Genomic DNA, 18,669 nt, shown 5'->3' with positions numbered 1-18,669 from the left:
CTGAAGGGATGCAAGACACAGACTCCTGATGGCTCTTGAACAGGAGGCGTTTATTGCCCTTTTTCACTACTACATGTCCTCTCCCCTTAGCCCCCCGTGCTGTCCACGCGCCCAAATCTATCATACAGTTGGTCAGAGACCCTCAGACACGTGCCTGGAGCCAGTGTAGTGGGTTTACGTGGCAAGGTTTTGGTAGCAGGGAGCCATAGGGGTGGTTTCTGTGAGAAAGATCTAGAAGCTGCCCCATGTTTGGGAAGGGCCCCATTGTTTTCCAGATCCGAGCCAATAAGCGATGTTGTTTTGCGCCTCTGTGAGAGCATATTTAAGACAGGGAAAAAACGCTGCGCCACACAGCAGCCGGGAGAGTCAAGGGAGTGGGAGAACAGCCTTGCACCAAGGTCAGTGTGGAAGGAGGGGGAGAGGTGCTCCAGGCGCCGGAGCAGAAGTCCCCTGCGGCCTGTGGTGAGGACCATGGTGAAGCAGGATGTCCCCCTGCAGCCCATGGAGTACCACGGTGGAGCAGGGTTCCACGCTGCAGCCCGTGGAGGAGACCACGGTGGAGCAGGTGGCCCTGCACTGATGGAGGCTGCCGCCTGTGGAAGACCCCTGCCGGAGCAGATTCCGGGCCGGACCTGTAGCCCGTGGAGAGGAGCCCACGCAGGAGCAGGTGATCTGGCAGGAGCTGCTGCCCGTAGGGGAGCCAGGTTGGAGCAGTTTTCTCCTGAGGGATGGACCCCGTGGTACGGACCCATATCTGGAGCAGTTCTGGAAGAGCTGCTGCCTGTGGGAAGCCCACGCCGGATCAGTTCATCAAGGACTGCATCCCGTGGGTGGGACCCCACAGCACAGGGGACGAGAGTGACCGAGAAGGAGCGGCAGAGAAGAAGTGCTGTAGACTGACCATAACCCCCATTCCCCGTTCCCCTGCGCCGCTCGGGGGGAGGAGGTGGAAAAGGGTGGATGGGGGGAAGGTGCTTTTGTTTTTTTTTCTTTGTTTTCTCACTTCTCTCGCTTGTTAGTTGTAGACAATAAATCTTACTATCTCCTTATGCCGAGTCTGTTTTGCCCGTTACAATAATTATTGCGTGATTTTCTCGTCCTTATCTCAATCCTTGAGCCCTTTTCACATATTTTCTCCCCATTCCTCTTTGAGGAGGGGGAGTGAGAGAGCGGCTGTGGTGGAGCTCGGCTGCCCACTCGAGCGGAACCACGACAGCCAGCCAGCACTTGCCCACTGCCCAAAGGTCCTCTTTAACACTGTGGCCAATTCTTGATCTCAGCCTTGCTCAAGGTTTTGTTTCTACCGCTTCTTTGCTCATTACCTCTAATTCAGGGACCTGTGAAACAGCGCGAAGCCACCTGAAAATTCCCTCCCCACACGTTGCCATTCATTCCACAACCTGATTTATCGCTGCCATCCGCGCATTGCACAGTGCCATGAAAGGTTTGGCATGCACAGAGGTGGCTGAGGATTTTCAGAAATAACTTTAAGAACTGCATCAAGACTTTTGCTGGAAGGCAAAAGATTGGGTGATTGATTAACGTAGGGATGGCAGCTGAGCAAGGGAAGCATCTTCAAAAGTTCCACATATTTCCTGTATACAGAACTACAACTCCTCTGCTCTCCGGTTAGGAGTTTCTGTCACCTGCTTAGGAAGCAGAAGCAGTAAAATGGGATTTAGAGGATCCAGCTGAAGCGTCAGTGCCAGTTAGAGGAAACCATCAATTTATGGGGTTTGAAGAGAGTTTGACCGGTTTTCCAAGGAACATGTACTAGTGCTGCATATATATATATATAAATATCTCTACACCTGGCTTGTATCAGACACAGAGTGGCCATCAGGACTAGGGAAGCGGTTGTCCCTCTGTGCTCGGCTCTGGTGAGGCCACACCTCGAGCACTGTGTTCAGCAAAGACCTCGAGGTGCTGGAGCGTGTCCGGAGAAGGGCTCTGAAGCTTGTTAAGGGTTTAGAGAACAAGTCTGGTGAGGAACGGCTGAGGGAGCTGGGGTTGTTCAGCCTGGAGAAAAGGAGGCTCAGGGGAGACCTTCCTGTGCTCTACAGTAAGCTTAAAGGAGGCTCCAGAGAGGTGGGGATCGTTCTCTTCTCCCAAGCCCCAAGTGACAAGAGAAGAGCAAAAACCCTTAAGTTGTACCAGGGGAGGTTTCGGTTGGTTATTGCGAAAAATTTCTTCACCGAAAGAGTTGCTCTGGTGGGTTTACGTGGCAAGGTTTTGGTAGCAGGGGGCCATAGGGGTGGCTTCTGTGAGAAGAATCTAGAAGCTGCCCCATGTTAGATAAGGGCTCCACTGCTGGCCAGAGCCAAGCCAAGAAATTATGTTGTTTGTTCCTCTGTGAGAGCATATTTAAGAAAGGAGAAAAAAAATAAGAAAAAAAAAAGCTGCTTCACAGGGCGAAAGAGAGGAGAAGCAGCCCTGCAGCCCCCCCAGGTGAGTGCAGCAGGAGGGCAGGAGGTGCTCCAGGCAGGCAGCAGCAGTTCCCCTGCGGGCTGTGCAGGGAGAGGCCCCCGGTGGAGCAGGCTGTCCCCCTGCAGCCCATGGGTCCCCCATGGAGCAGATCTCCACGCTGCAGCCCCCCCGTGGGTGGAGGAGCCCCCGGTGGAGCAGGTGGATGTGGCCTGGAGGAGGCTGCGGCCCATGGAGAGCCCCCGCAGGAGCAGGGGGTCTGGGGGGAGCTGCCGCCCAGCCGTGGGGGACCCATGCTGGAGCAGTTTGCTCCTGGGGGATGGATGGATGGACCCCGTGGGACGGAGCCGTGTGGGAGCAGTGCTTGAGGAGCTGCTGCCTGTGGGCAGCCCGTGTGGGATCAGCTGGGGAAGGACGGCATCCCGTGGGAGGGACCCCACGGGGAGCAGGGGCAGGGAGGGACTGAGAAGGAGCGGCGGGGACAAAGCATAAGGTACTGACCGCAGCCCTCAGTCCCCTGTTTCCCTGTGCTGCTCAGGAGGAGGAGGTGGAAGAGGGCAGATGGGGAGAAGACGTTTTTGGTTTCTTTCCTTTGTTTCTCATGTGTCTAGCTTGTTGGTAGTAGGCAATAACTCTTACTATCTCCCTATGCTGAGTCTGCTTTGCCCATCACGATAATTGTTGAGCGATCTCCTCGTCCTTATCTCAGCCCTCGAGCCCTTTGCATCGTATTTTCTCCCCCTTTCCCTTTGAGGAGGGGGAGTGAGAGAGCGGCCGTGGTGGAACTCGGCTGCCCACCCGATTCAGACCACCGCAGTTGCAAAGGACTGGAAAAGTTTTCCGAAGAAACAAGATGGATAGTTTTCCGAAGAAACAAGAAATGCATCGTTTCCTTATTAAGGCTTCCTGGATAATTGGGGTTATTTCATATTCCGAGCTCAGAGGAAGAGAATTGTTGATTTCACCTTCTTTTTTCTTACATGGAAATAAAAGGTGAACTGCTCTACAAGTATGAGCTACGTATCAGAATCAAGCTCTTTTTGTCTGTAATCCTTTCTCAAGAAAAGATTTATCACACACCTTCCACAGATGTAGGGGAGCAAGGAATAATTTTTGAACTACTCTAATTAAAGTCAGTTTGAGCATAGTGATACTTCTCTAGCTGTTTCTGAGACATACGCATTAGCAACAGAGAGTGTTGCTAATCCATCCATCCCCCAGGAGCAAACTGCTCCAGCACGGGTCCCCCACGGCTGGGCGGACACCGTGGGATGGAGCCGTGTGGGGGCAGTGCTTGAGGAGCTGCTGCCTGTGGGCAGCCCCCACAGAATCAGACTGGGAGGGACCCCACGGGGAGCAGGGGCAGGGAGGGACCTTGAATGAGCAGCAGAAATGTAGTGTTAGGGACTGGCTGCAGCCCCCATTCCCCTGCGCTGCTCGAGGGGAGGAGGTAGAAGAGAGTGGAAGGGGGGGGGGAAGGTGGTTGTAGTTTGCTTTTATTTTCTCACTGTTCTAGTCTGTTAGTGATAGACAATAAAGAATATTAATATTCCTATGTTTTGCCCATGACACTAATTATTGAGTGATCTCTGGTCCTTATCTCAGCCCTTGAGCCCTTTGCATCGTATTTTCTCCTCCTTTTTCTTTGAGGAGGGGGAGTGAGAGAGTTGTTGTGGTGGAGTTCAGCTGACAAGCAGGGTAAAAGCACCATAACATTATAGTGCTTAAATATGTCCGACAAAAAAGTTATTGCAGTTATTTGTGTGAGAGATTTATGGATGTATGGTTCCAGCTCAGTAGCAGCTGGACTCATTAGCCAGGATTTTTCTGAGTATGGTAGGACACAGGAGGCAGAAGGGTCTGCCTCTCTCTGAGATGGAAGGAAGATTTCACTCCCATGAAAAACAAGGTCCTATAATTCCTGCTGAGATAAGACATCAGGAAGAAGTCTGAACTAATACCTATCACACAGGTGAGATATTTCCAACCTGATCAGCCAGGGCTGTCAGAAGAGGGGGCTGCTGGTTGAGGTACACAGGTACTGCATTGGTGCTGTATGGTGACCTTGGGCTGGAGCAGGGGCTTCTCTGCATCCTAGAACTGGCAGCAGGCCGGGCAGGATCCTTCTTCTTCAGTTGCAGAACTTTGTGTTGTGCTGAGCTCAGTATCAAGAGGGAGCAGCCATCTGGGAAGCCTTGTCATCCAGAGATGTTCAGCATTATCCCTTCAGGTCCTTCTCAGGCTTTTTGGCTTCCCAGCTCTCTGTAATTACTTGAAGCATTATGAATGAAGATGACATGCTCAAAAGTGTGTTTGGTTTTGCCCAGAATTTTTTAAAGTAGTGGTCTGGTTTACAGTAACCGACTGTTATAAATTCCAAGTCAATTTAGCTTTAAGATTTATTTATAGGGTCAATAAAAGGTAAGTGAACAGCGCTGCATGCACAGGGAGTCTGGGCTCCTCCAACATGCACAGACGTTACATCAGGCGGCTGCTTTTTCTGCTCCTAGGCTAATACACATTCATTACTACTTCTAGAAAAGGCAGGGTTATTATAATTAGTTTCCGGATTCCGAACCCTCCCACTGGCATATGCATATCAGTCCCCGGTGGTCCTTCTGGGGGTCTCTTGTGCTGAAGGCTCAAAGTCTTTCTCCCAGGCTTTGTCCTTGTCCTTCTCCTTTGTCCATCTTGGCCAGGTATCAGAGACTTGCCTGGTGTCCAAGGCAATAGTCACAATAGTTAGCAGTTATTCTGAGACCCCTTTGTTCTCTTATCCCCAGACAACAGAAACTCAAGGTTTACCCTTCAAGCCCTCTATTGACACGAATTGCTGGAACATTCCTTACAATACTCTTAGATCAGGATTCTGATTCTAACAATGGTTCCTAGTGCAGAGAACTCTTCCAGAGAACAGAGAAGCAAACCAATCCTGACTGCTTTGAAAGAGATGGAGATAGCAAACAAATGTAAAAGAAGAAAATAAACCTGTGGGAATGTTTTCCAAGAATTGTCATAGTCCAAAAGCTTTAAATTGGTTCAATCCCTGAAAGTTAATTAGCGTAAACTCAAGTTGCATCACTGAACTTGAAGCAGTAGGATAGACTTGCACCATTGCAGAACCTCAGTCGCGGATTAAATTGCCATTGCCTCTAACTCTATACAAGAACAAAAGGGAAAAGCACACCTTTCTACTTTGTCAGCTAATGGCAGACCTAGAGAGAAAAAAGAAAAAAAAGTTGTTAATTAAAAAGTAATGTTGTTTTAAGGCATTTCAACAAATCTGTAATATTTGGTATTAAGCAGACAAAAAATGAAAGGGAATAGGAAACAGTAGAAGGTACTTGCATGGCCTTAATTTACGTGGCAATTGACAACAAGAACAACCTGCAATGATTTCAAAGTGCCTTCCAGCATTCACGCTTGGGACTCTGGGGACCAGATATTCTCCCCCTGCCACACATAACTCTCCTACCTCTCAACACATCTGTGCATGACACGCTTTAGGATTTCTTTAACCTTTGACAAAACCTCAAGTGCATTCTGGACACATACCGAGAAGAACGTGCTCATCTGAACATCCCAAAGATAGTCGAAGCTTTGGAAGGCTACCATAACTCGCCTGGAGGAGAAGAAAGGGAGAATGAACAAGCGGGAAAACACATCTTCCCCTGACCCTACCTCAGAAACTATTAACAATGACGCCTTTCACACTTTTTTTTCAGGGAGCCCGTCTATGGGGGGACCAGGACTGGGGACTTTTCTGAGGGTGACAGATAGGAGGGGTCTGCCCGCCCCTGCTGTTGCTCGGCAGCCCTCTCCTATGTCCCGACAAGGGGTAGAGGCTGCCCCCGTTGTACACATGCAGAACAGAGGGCCAGACTGTCCAGAAGAGACAAGGGGCTGGACCCTTGTCTCGGCTCAGAGCAGAAAGAGATACCTGCCCCCGACACCCATGGTGCCACCTACCTACCACCCTCAAATCTATTGATTTGAGGCTCTCAGGGAGGTTGCAGAAGAGGCTGAGGATCTGGACAGTAGTCTGAACCTGGGAAGCAACCCCGAGAAGAGAGTCAAGATTGGGGGAAGTGCAAAACATAAGGATCAGGGCCGGATGGAGCACCGCATTGTAACCTGTGCCACAAAAAAAAAAAAAAAAAAAAAAAAAGAATGGAGAATCCTGGTGATTGGGGACTCCTTGCTGAGGGGCACTGAGGCTCCTATCTGCCACCCAAATAACCTAGCCAGAGAAGTGTGCTGTCTTCCTGGGGTGCATATCAGAGATGTTAGGAAGGCTCTGCCACGACTCATTAAACTGGAGGACTACTATCCTCTCATAGTCATTCAGGTTGGATCCCGGGAAGCTGCTATTAGAAAAATGAAGAATATTAAAAAGTTCTTTGCATCCCTGGGGAGGTTGTTGCAGGGATCATGGGTGCAGGTAGTGTTCTCTTCTGTCCTCCCACTGCATGACTGTGATGCAGATAGAAGGAGCAGAACAGGACAGGTAAATGACTGGCTGAGGGGGTGGTGTCTGGACCAGGGATTTGGGTATTTTGATCTTGGGCCATCCTTTGAGAGGCCGAGTATGTGGGCTACGGACAGACACCAACTGAGCAAGTTGGGCACAAGTGTGTTGGGGAGCAAGCTCTCTGAGCTGATTACCAGGGCTTTAAACTAGGTTTGATGGGGGAAGGAAGGGGAGCTAAAGGTGACAGAGAAGGGCTGGGGGAAGTTATCACTGCTGTCACTGTTGAAGACAGGGAAAAAACTTCTGAGCCTTCCCGTAGGATTGTCTGAGGGCTCCTCAGAGAAGGTAGTGTTCCTGATCCCCCGGCCAGTATCTTCTTCTTGCTTCCCCCCAGGGGTAACTGTACCTGCTGCTTCCCTAAAGTGCCTGTACACCAATGCATGGAGCATAGGAAATAAACACGATGAGCTCGAGATCTGTGTTCGGTCGCAGGGCCATGATCTCATTGCAATCACTGAGACATGGTGGGACAGCTCACATGACTGGAATGCTGTTATTGAGAGCTATGTCCTCTTTAGGAAAGACAGGCTGGGGAAGGGAGGGGGTAGGGTTGCCCTTTATGTGAGGGAGCAATTAGAGTGTACCCAGCTCCAGCTGGGGGAAGGTGAAGGACAGGTGGAGAGCTTGTGGATAAGAATTAAGGTGTGGGCTGGTATGAAAGACACAGCAGTTGGGGTCTACTACAGGTCTCCAGATCAGGAGGAGGAAGTCAATGAGGCCTTCTATGAGCAGCTGCCAGTAGCCTCACAATCACGAGCGCTGGTCCTCATGGGGGACTTCAATTACCCAGACATCTGCTGGGTAAGCAACTTGGCCAGGCACGAGCAGTCCGAATTGTTCCTACAATGTGCTGAGGACAATTTTCTGACGCAGGTGGTGGAGGAGCCAGCGAGGTGGGGGGGGTGCTCCTGGACCTCGTTCTTACCAACAGGGATGGCCTTGTTAGGGATGTGAAGGTTGGGGGCAGCTTGGGATGCAGTGACCATGAGATGGTGGAGTTCCAGATGGAACTAGGCAAAGGAAGGCTAAAAGCAGGATTGCTACCCTGGACTTTCAAAGAGCCAACTTTGACCTCTTCTGGGACCTGCTTGGGAGTATCTCATGGGATAGGCTGCTAGAAGGCAAGGGTGCTTGTGAGGGCTGGGCTACATTTAAGCAGCACTTCTTCCATGCTCAGGATCGGTGCATCCCGAAGAATAGGAAATTGGGGAAGGGAGGCAGGAAACCCATGTGGATGAGCAAGGAGCTCATCGATAAGATCAAAAGGAAGAGGATGGTCTATGAAATGTGGAAAAGGTGCCTGTCCTCTTGGGAGGAGCATAGATGTGTTGTCAGGTCCTGCAGGGACATGACAAGGAAGGCTAAAGCCCACCTAGAGATGAGGCTTGTGAAAGAGATAAAGGATAATAAGAAGGGTTTTTTCAAGTATGTAAACAGCAAGAGGAAGACTAGGGACAATGTGGGTCCCTTGCTGAATGAGGGGGTGTCCTGGTCACAGGAGACGCTGAGAAGGCAGAGAGGCAGAGATACTGAATACTTTCTTTGCTTTAGCCTTTGCTTCAGGGACACTCCCCTAGGACTCCTCACCCCTGGCAATAGGACAAAGGGTCTGGGAAATGGAGGGCTCCTCCCTGGTGGAGCTGGGAGTGGTTTGGGAGCATCTGAGTGGGCTCAATGCACACAAATCCATGGGTCCTGATGGGATGCATCCACGTGTGCTAAGGGAGCTGGCAGAAGTGATCGCTGAACCACTATCATCTTTGAGAGGTCCTGGAGAATGGGTGAGGTGCCTGAAGACTGGAGGATAGCCAATGTCACTCCTGTCTTCAAGAAGGGCAGGAAGGAGGATCCGGGAAACTACAGGCCAGTCAGTCTCACCTCTGTCCCTGGAAAGGTATTGGAGCAGCTTGTTCTGGATGCCATCTCCAAGCAATTGGAAGAGAAGAAGGTTATGAGGAGTGGTCAGCATGGATTCACCAAGGGGAAGTCGTGCTCGACCAACCTCGTTGCCTTCTATGATGGCATCACCAGCTGGGTAGATGGGGGGAGAGCGGTGGATGTCATCTACCTTGACTTTAGCAAGGCTTTTGATACTGTCTCCCATGACATCCTACTAGCAAAGCTGAGAAAGTGTGGGATAGATGAGTGGATGGCAAGGTGGGTTGAGAACTGGCTGACTGGCTGAGCTCAGAGGGTGGTGATTGGCAGAGCAGAGTCTGGCTGGAGGCCTGTGACTAGCGGTGTTCCGCAGGGGTTGCTGCTGGGTCCAATCTTGTTCAACATCTTCATTGACGACTTTGATGAGGGAATAGTGTCTGCCCTCAACAAGTACGCTGATGACACAAAACTGGGAGGAGTGGCTGACACACCAGAAGGCTGTGCTGCCATTCAGCGAGACCTGGACCGGCTGGAGAGATGGGCAGGAAGAAACCAAATGAGATTTAATAAGAGCAAGTGTAGAGTCCTGCACCTGGGAAGGAACAACCCGAAGTATCAGTACAGGCTGGGGGACAACCTGCTGGAGAGGAGTCCAGCAGAGGGCCACAAAGATGATATGGGGCCTGGAGCATCTTCCCTATGAAGAAAGGCTGAGAGACCTGGGTCTGTTCAGCCTGGAGAAGAGCAGACTGAGAGGGGATCTCCTCAGCATATGTAAATATCTGAGGGGTGGGGGACAGAAGGATGTAGCCAACCTATTCTCAGTGGTTCATTGGGATAGGACAAGGGGCAATGGCTACAAGTTAGAGCACAGGAAGTTGTGCACTGACAGACAAAAGAACTTCTTCATGGTGAGGGTGACGGAGCATTGGAACAGGCTGCCTAGGGAGGTTGTAGAGTCTCCTTCTTTGGAGATATTCAAGGCCTGCCTGGATGCCTACCTGGGCAGCCTGCTCGGACTGGGGGACCCACTGAGAATCCATGGAAGTAACTTCACTGAAAACAGACAAGGTGAAGGAAGTCCTCAAGCTCCCCAACACAAAACAACTCTAGGACCCAGGAACACTTACCTGTCAGCTTCTGAACTTCAGTCACTGCCAAACTACTTCACGGGGAAGTAGCACCACCAGGGTTTTCCTGGTTCTGAGACATCACCACCAATGTAACTAGCTCATAGTGTCTCCAAAACTATTTCACAGAGATGGTAGAAAACATGAAGAAAAAGCAGCCTTTTTCTTCAAAAAGCCAGGAATACTAAGTCCATTTCACCAGGACAGTAGAAAAGCACTCTAAGTAATCTGAACCTCAAACTCCCCTGGAGTAGCAATTCTTCCCATAAATCCTCATGCTTCCAAAGGTCAAATGATCCCCACCTGGCAGATTTCACTTCACAAGGGTGGAGCCAAGAGACCTTGTGGAATAAGCTCATCAACCTGGCTTCAATGTTTTAGGTTCAATTGCTCCTTATCTCTAATAGAAATAATCTGACAAGGGACTTAGTGGTTAGAGTTGACCTAATGAATTAATTACAAAAGGCACATAAGGGTCATATTTCTGCTAGTCATTCTGTGAGGAAAATTAGTACAAAGCCTGTTGAAATAAGATAAATAAACATAAATAAAATAAATAAATACAAGAAAAAAGAAAATGACCTAAAAGGCAAAATTGCCGTCATAGATTTTCAACTGTCTAGTCACAACAGATAAAGAATATAGCAACCAGAAAGACTTTTCTTGATGTTAATGTTATTTAAATTTACTTTTCTGAGATCTCTGCATTATACAGGACTTTTCAAAATCTAGTGCCATGACCTCTGACTGCAGTATTTACTTTGGCTGCATATAAACTATCACGTATAAATGCCAGGATCCGGATCCTCACTCCCTATTCAGGTCAAGGACCAGGCTGAAAGTTTTGGCTTTAATTTGGTTACATGACTACATTGCTGTTGTTGTGGTTTCCCCCGGCCAGCAGCTAAGCACCACACAGCTATTCGCTCACCCTCCCCCCTCCCTCTCTGGGATGGGGGAGAGAAATAGGAAAACGAAGCCTGTGGGTTGAGACAGAGACAGTTTCTTAAGACAGGAATACAAACAAAAAAAAAAAAACACAAAACAAAACACAATAATAATAATAATAGTACTGCTACTACTAATGTGTACAGAATAAGTGATGCACAATGCAATTGCTCACCACCTGCTGACCAATGCCCAGCCTATCCCCAAGCACACGGCCCCCCCATCCTGGCTAGCCATCCCTATATATTGTTTAGCATGATGTCAGAGGGTATGGAATAACCCTTTGGCTAGTTTGGGTCAGCTGTCCTAGGTCTGTCCCCTCCCAGCTCCTGCCGCACCCCCAGCCTGCCCGCTGGCAGGACAGAGCGAGAAGCTGAAATGTCCTTGGCTTAGTGTAAGCACTGCTCTGCAACAATTAAAACATCAGCGTGTTCATCCCAATCCACAACATAGCACCCTACCAGCTCTTAGGAGGAAAATTAACTCTATCCTAACTGAAACCAGGACAGCTGTTTTCTGGCAGGTCGCAGGGAGAAAATTAGCTGGCTTGGGGGAGCTTCTGTACACATGGCTTTTAGGCTGCAGCCAAAGTGTTCCTCTAGATCTGGAAGTTTGAAGATGGTTGAGTGGTTAGAAAGCTGCCTGGCAGAGAAGGACCTGGGAGTACTGGTTGATAGTCGGCTGAATATGAGCCAGCAGTGTACTCAGGTGGCCAAGAAGGCCAACAGCATCCTGGCTTGCATAAGAAACAGTGTGTCCAGCACGGCTGGGAAAATGATTGTCCCCCTGTACTCCGCTCTGGTGAGGCCGTGCCTCGAGTACTGTGTTCAGTTTTGGGCCCCTCGCTACAAGAAGGACATCAAGGTGCTTGAGCAGGTCCAGAGAAGGGTGATGAAGCTGGTGAGGGGCCTGGAGAACAAGTCCTACGAGGAGCGGCTGAGGGAGCTGGGCTTGTTCAGCCTGGAGAAGACGAGGCTCAGCAGCGACCTTATCGCTCTCTACAGATACCTTAAAGGAGGCTGTAGCGAGGTGGAGGTTGGTCTATTCTACCACATGCCTGGTGACAGGATGAGGAGAAATGGGCTAAAGTTGTGCCAGGGGAGGTTTAGGCTGGATATTAGGAAGAACTTCTTTACTGAAAGGGCTGTTAGGCATTGGAATGGGCTGCCCAGGGAAGCGGTTGAGTCTCCATCCCTGGGTGTCTTTAAAAGATGTTTAGATGTAGAGCTTAGTGATATGGTTTAGTGGAGAACTTGTTAGTGTTAGGTCAGAGGTTGGACTTGGCGATCTTGGAGGTCTCTTCCAACCTAGATAATTCTGTGTTTCTGTTGCAGTCTCCCAGCTCAGAGCCAACCACCTATTAGTCTGGTGCAACAGATTTGTGTGTTCCTTGCACCAGCTGTTCCTTCACCTCCTCTTCAGATACAAGGACACATGTCTCTTTCACACTCCTTCAGGACTAAACAAGCCTTTCTTCAGGTCAGTAAGATACCTGCCTTTGGTTTCAGTGAGAATTCAAGCCCCAACCACTCAAGTGTCTTCTGGACGGTGTTTCTTCTGGGTAAGATAATTTCCCTTTTGAAGACTTACAGGGATGTAGTAACAAAAGCAAAGGCATAAAACGGTACCTGAGGTACAGGCTACTTTTCAGCCTGCAGCAGACTATAGGCATGATATCATCCTTTGATATCATACCTATATCATATATCATGATATCATATCAGGAAACGTAGAAAATTGCCTGTTGCTTCTCAGGTTTAAAGTTTTCCCTTAAAAGGTGTATGCAAAGGTGTAATCAGCTGTTTGAGTACAATTGTCACATATACATGAACATTTTCCTCTCCCCTTCCCAACTTGGAGTGCAACATTTTTCATCATACTGTTATAAATTCCTAGTCAACTTAGCTTTATGAAATTTATTTATGGGGTTAATAAAAGGCAAGTAAAGAGCGCTGGGTGCGCGGGGAGTCTGGGCTCCTCCAACATGCACACACGCTACATCAGGCAACTGCTTTTTATGCTCCTAGGCTAATACATGTTCATTACTACTTCTAGAAAAGGCAGGGTTGTTATTATTATTAGTTTCCGGATTCCGAACCCTCCCTCTGGTGTATGCGTATCAGTCTCTGGTGGTCCCTCTGGGGGTCTCTCGTGCTGAAGGCTCGTGACCTTCCTCCCAGGCTTTGTCCTTGTCCTTCTCCTTTGTCCATCTTGGCCGGACGTCAGAGACTTTCGCAGCGTCCCATGCAAGCTTTGTCTTTTAGTCGTCCTCCAGCTTTCCCCTTCTCCTTAATCTCTTGGACAGATATCAGGGACTTGCATAGTGTCCCATGCAATAGTCACAATACTTCACAGAATCCCCCCCCCCCAGATATCAGAGACTCAAGGTTTACCCTTTAAGCCCTCTATTGACAAGAATTGCTGAAACATTCCTTACACTATGACCATACTTTTAGGAATCATTCAAAATGTGATCAGTACAGATGGCCACCAGAAGTGTTTTTAAAGAGGAGTAATGTAGTAAAATCAAGTCTTCAGAAGTCAGAAGTGCTGAAATTAAGGAAGATTGTAACTCTGTGCACTGATATAAAAATAATAATAATTAAAAAAGAAGCATCACAACAAGGATTAACTCTGTGCTAATTGGAATTTGAAAATGCCACAAAGACATTCCATAGGAGTCTCATTACATGTTAATTCTGGGGATTAGTGTCAGATTCAGATACCAGGTCTGTTGCAAGACTTTTTTATTTTTTTTAATTCTTTTAATGAGTATTATGGAGGGCAATAGTATAGTGGTTTGGCAGGCTTTCTCTCCCCATACCATCAAGCTTATACACTTAGTTTGTAGTGGGCCACAGAATATTGTATATCTGTGCCAGGTTCTCAGATTGACCAGACTGGTGAATGTTTCTCCTTGGATGACTGGCTTACACAAACTGTTGCAGTGGCTTTTTAATAAGGTTATCTCTCTAAGACAGTTAGCTAGCTATGTTTCAGGTGTGTGATTTGTAACAGAGAAAAAAAAAAAAAAAAAAAAGAGGAAAGAGGAAAGGCAAGGCAAGGCAAGGCAAAGAAAAGAAAAGGTAGGGATTTTTGAATTTATTTTTTTTTTCTTTATATAGGAAAAAATTGGTGTTAGATTGTGGGGGAAGCACAGTCAAGAAGGAACATCTGAAATAGAGAAACTCAATAAAAATCAGGACACTTTTAAATCTTTTTTGGTTTTGTACTTAGAAAGATTATATATTTAAGTAATCAAGTTCAATGGGATAGTTAAGTAATAGATCATCTACCAGTAATAGTGGAAGTTGTTTATTTTAATCGTAAAAACATGGTTTTCAGATTAGTTTTCAATCTTGTGTGCAACTTTCTACATGAAGATACGTGCAAGGGATCAGAGCTAGACTTCATACATTGTATCTGAAATCCATTAATGATTCTATACTCTCAGATTCCAACATGAGAAAAATTGACAAGGATTTTATACAGTTGACAAACTAGTACTCTTGTAAAGTCTAAGTTTCTGGGAAAATGCAGAAGAACTAATACAATTTGTAATTAAGAAGTGTGAACTGTAAGCTTCATTGGTTTAGGAAGGCTCAGAAAAGGGTGTCATTCTAGGTGAATAAAGACAGCTCTCAGTTCAATATATGGTGGGTATATATACTTGTTTACAGTATTTGGATTTTAGTAGAGATGCTAAATTTTATATCATTCCTGGTAATATTACACTAGAATATAAAAGTCCTATTATGAACCTGGTATTCATTTGTTCATAATTCTTATGAAAATTCCCTGTAAGCGATTTCCAGATGAGATTTTGGCATCATGCATGGATGTGCCAAAAATGAACAAAAGATCATTTTTATAATGTAAAAGTAAACTTCAGGATTACTCTTAAGAGTCATAGTATATTTTATATGATGTAAAACTTTTTATTAGGATCATTTTTTTTTCTGAACTAAAAGCCTATCAATTTCTTTAAAAAAATTCTCCCACACAGAAGAAAACAAATTTGCAAAAGAAAAACAAAAATCACAGTCTTGCACTTAAAACCTCATTAATTACATTCTCTTCAACTTCATTTTTTGTCTTTTAATATAGCAAAGATAAAAATATAAATGTGAAATATAAATATATTTTATTATATATATTTTTATTATATATAAATCTAAATTTATATAAATATAAATGGAGCCCAAAATAGTTTCTGTATGGAAATTTTAGATGCTCTTGTAAAATAAATAAATAAATAAATAAATGGCTTTTCAAATACCAGAGGTGTGTAATTTTAATGTTTAAGGTATAACAACACCTCTATCAATACATCTGCTACGTATCATCTTTAGAAAGGCAGTTGACTATAAGCAAGATTGGTTTGTACATACCATATGAAAAGGTTTAAAAAGATTTTTGAGTGCATATGTTCTTTGTAGTGTTCTATTTAGTGTTCAAAACTTGGCAACAAAACATTAGTAAACTAAAGTCATGTTTTATCTCCATGTTGCAGTAGTGTAAGTTCCAGAAACCCTAAATATCTCAATGTCATATCAGTGGCAATGATATTAACTCTCATTAATAGCAATGAGATTCAAAAATGTATGATTCCACTAACATTGTTCTCTCACAATTGGTTTATGCTCAAAGTTCAGCATCTCTGCTTAAAATGTCAAAGAGTTTTAAAATCACTCTCTGGGTTGCTGGCCAAGGCTGGCAGCCAGGCACCCACCCATATACTTTCTCACTGCACCCCCCACACCCAGTGGGATAAGGCAGAAAAGGAGATGCATAGGAGTGAGAAAGGTATCGGGTCAAAGTAAAGTCTGGGAAAATGCTCTCTGGCTGCTGGAAAAACAGACTTGACTTGAGGAATTTAATTAATTTATTCCAATTACCATAAATATTTAATTACTGGTTTGAGTACTCAGGAACAAAGAAAATAAACATTAAAATACCTCTTGTCCCCCTTTCCCAGGCTCCACTTCACTTCAAGCACCTCTCCTTCCCTCTTATCAGTGCTGAAGTTCACACTCGGTCCCTTCAGGAAGGCAATGAGCGATGCAGACAGTGTTGGGGTAACTGTGTAGTGTTTCTTCTCTGCTGCCCTTCTCATGCCTTTCTTACGCTCTGGAGTCCTGCACAGGCTGCAGTCCCCTCAGGGGTGTGCCTGCTCTAAATGGGGCACCTCCCCTTCCTCTCACCCTGAGGTTTCCCACTATCTCCCCACCCTCTGCCTGTCTGGTGTTTTCTGCCCTTTCTTCCCCATACTGTTGTACCAAAGGGCCCACGCATGCCCTGTTTTGGGGCCACCGAAGCTGGCACAGGGCAGCCCTGACCCCATCTAATGCAGCAGCCCCAGCCCCACAGCACCCAGTACCAGCACCTGGGTACACTATCAGATGCCTTTCAACCATAAATCCTTATGGTTGTCATAAATATGGTTGTAGATTTTCTCAGTTACCAGATTTTGAACAATTACTTCCTTGGGCCCTTTTTTGTTTTAAGTAGAGAGGTGTTTTTTTGTGAGAGAGATGTTGTTGATGGTGATGGAGGTTTTGTTGGGTGTTTTTTTTTTTTTTTTTTTTTTTTTTTTTTTTTTTTTTAAGATCAGGTATTTTGGTTGAAGTTCCTTTTTATAAAGGAAAATAAGATAAGAACTTAAAGCAGAATGAAGCCTCTTCTCTCCATGTACAAACTGTAGCACATAAGCAGCAGAGTAACCACACAGTCCCAAACTCCCTGGACACAAATGAGCAGCCCCCAGGTAGGTTGGCAAAGCAATGCCTGTTTCCTCAGAAGTTTGTGACTGAAACTACCTTCTCCACCAGACACACAAAAAGACATGCAGAAAGAAGCTAATCCTTCCAACCTTGCTACCATACAACCAAGCTGATTGTGATCTAGTTAAAATCACCAGCAGATGGTTGAGCTGGTTTCAACATCAGTATTGTGACCTGTGAGCCAGAAACCTGTTGCTCTCATGATGTTTCCACTGTAGTACAGAACATGATAGATCAAACAAGATTGCACCTACATGGCAGCAAAGGCTGAAGCTCTAGAAATCCATAATCAAGCTCTTGAATACCCTAAATGCAGCTCTTCATTGGCAAACATTGTTTGGCCTGGTTAAAGGCCCTTCAGGGACTGCTCAACACAGCAACATCCAGATGGAGAGGAGTCAGCTTCAGAGTCAGAACTTATATATGATGTACTATAAAAATGTGTTCCAGGCGGTATAAGCCAAATGAGAAAGCAGTGCTAACTTCTCCCATGGCAATTCAACGTATTCCACTCTTATCTGGTTTCTATTCTATGCTGTGAAGAAAATCAGCTGATGCCAGCTTTATTTATCCATTGGGGCTGTTTTTCTTTCACATGCTTTTGCACAGATAAGGATGATATACATGTACATACATCCCTCGTTATTCTAAAAAGGAAATTAATTTAGCACAAAGGTTTATTGTAAAAGACATGTGGGGGACCTATTCAGAATTTCAGAGCTCCACCAGCTTCAGAAAAGTTAAAAAATCCTATCTTCAAAAACTCTTCTAGGAATACGCTGTGTTCATTTGAATCTGGTACTTATGGCTTTGAATTATTTATTCAGCCAAGACTGTTCGGCTTAAAGAGACCTCTTAACTAATGTGTAACATTATTGTAATGTGTATAACAGCTTCTCATCAATCACCACAGCATTTAACCTCCATGGTATATTTTTATCCAAAAAAAAAAGAGAGAGAGAGAGAAAAATTCTTTCTAGCTATGCAATTACATTCAATTCAATTATAAAAAATACTGGTTTTTTGTTTGTTTGTTTGTTTTTAATCGAGAATGGCAATCATTTTCAGAGGTAGGCCAGCCACTAACATGCCTCATTTAAAGAAATTCTACCATCTCACACTTATGCATGTCTTTGGAAAGATGTCAGTTGTCTCATAGAGTGACATAGAGTCTGCGTACACTAAACTTGCTGCAGAAAATATACTTGCAATACTTTCTCAGTCTTCCATTAATACACTGGTGTGTTTTCAAAAATTCATATGTCACATTTGTACCTAATAGTTAAGATAAACAGTAATAGCTTATTTTCAAGTTTAGTAAACGAGATCTCTAACTTCCTTCCTTGCTTAAGAATTTACTCTGGAAAACAGAACTTAAGTTAATTCCATGCTTACTTTAAAGTACTGTGTATAAGCCTGCAAATTTATTCAATGCAGTGCTTCAGATTAAATAGGAAAAGTCATGAGAAAAACTTAGAGTAAAATATAGGGGCAGGAAAAAAATTATTGTGTGATACAGATTGCAGTTTATTGCCAATTCTTCACGTGATATTGATTCTGCTGGAGAAACTGCTAGATCATTAAAGATGTTCATTATTTAAACTTTTAAATGCTATTAAACAGGATGTAAAAATTCCCAAATTGCTAAGCAAACTATTGAAGAGTCCTATCAAACCTCATAGCTTTTGGAAAATATTTTCAAAGGCTTATGAGTAACAATTTCTATATGGATAAAGTACATGTTTCAGTATATTAACATCAAATGATGTGAACCATTGGACTTTGCAGGACTGAATGCAGATGGTTGAACACCCTTGTACAAAGCTTTCTTCTGAAACTGATTTTAGATTAAAATTAATAAATGTGTCAGCTGATAGCCCTAGATTCAGCAGCGTCTGTTGATATGTTCATCATTACAGATTACAGCAGGAATAAATTTCTCTGTTGCATAGGAAGAAAGTGGAATACATCTGTC

The 18,669-nt window shown here is 45.4% G+C and overlaps 1 long non-coding RNA gene across 1 annotated transcript; it reads right to left on the bottom strand.

Moving 5' to 3' along the window:
• Positions 1-4,805: 4,805 nt before the first annotated feature.
• Positions 4,806-16,092, bottom strand: LOC311432416. The gene is made up of 3 exons (XR_014690047.1): positions 15,870-16,092; positions 5,980-6,046; positions 4,806-5,639 (listed from the first exon to the last, which is right to left on the bottom strand). It is a non-coding gene; the product is annotated as an uncharacterized lncRNA (long non-coding RNA).
• Between the last annotated feature and the right edge of the window lie 2,577 nt (positions 16,093-18,669).

This window comes from Aythya ferina (genome assembly GCF_964211825.1).
Source record: "Aythya ferina genome assembly, chromosome: 2".
Classification (NCBI taxonomy): domain Eukaryota; kingdom Metazoa; phylum Chordata; class Aves; order Anseriformes; family Anatidae; genus Aythya; species Aythya ferina.
The sequence above is the reverse complement of the archived record's forward strand: the minus strand, read 5'-3'. Positions and strand labels throughout refer to the sequence as shown.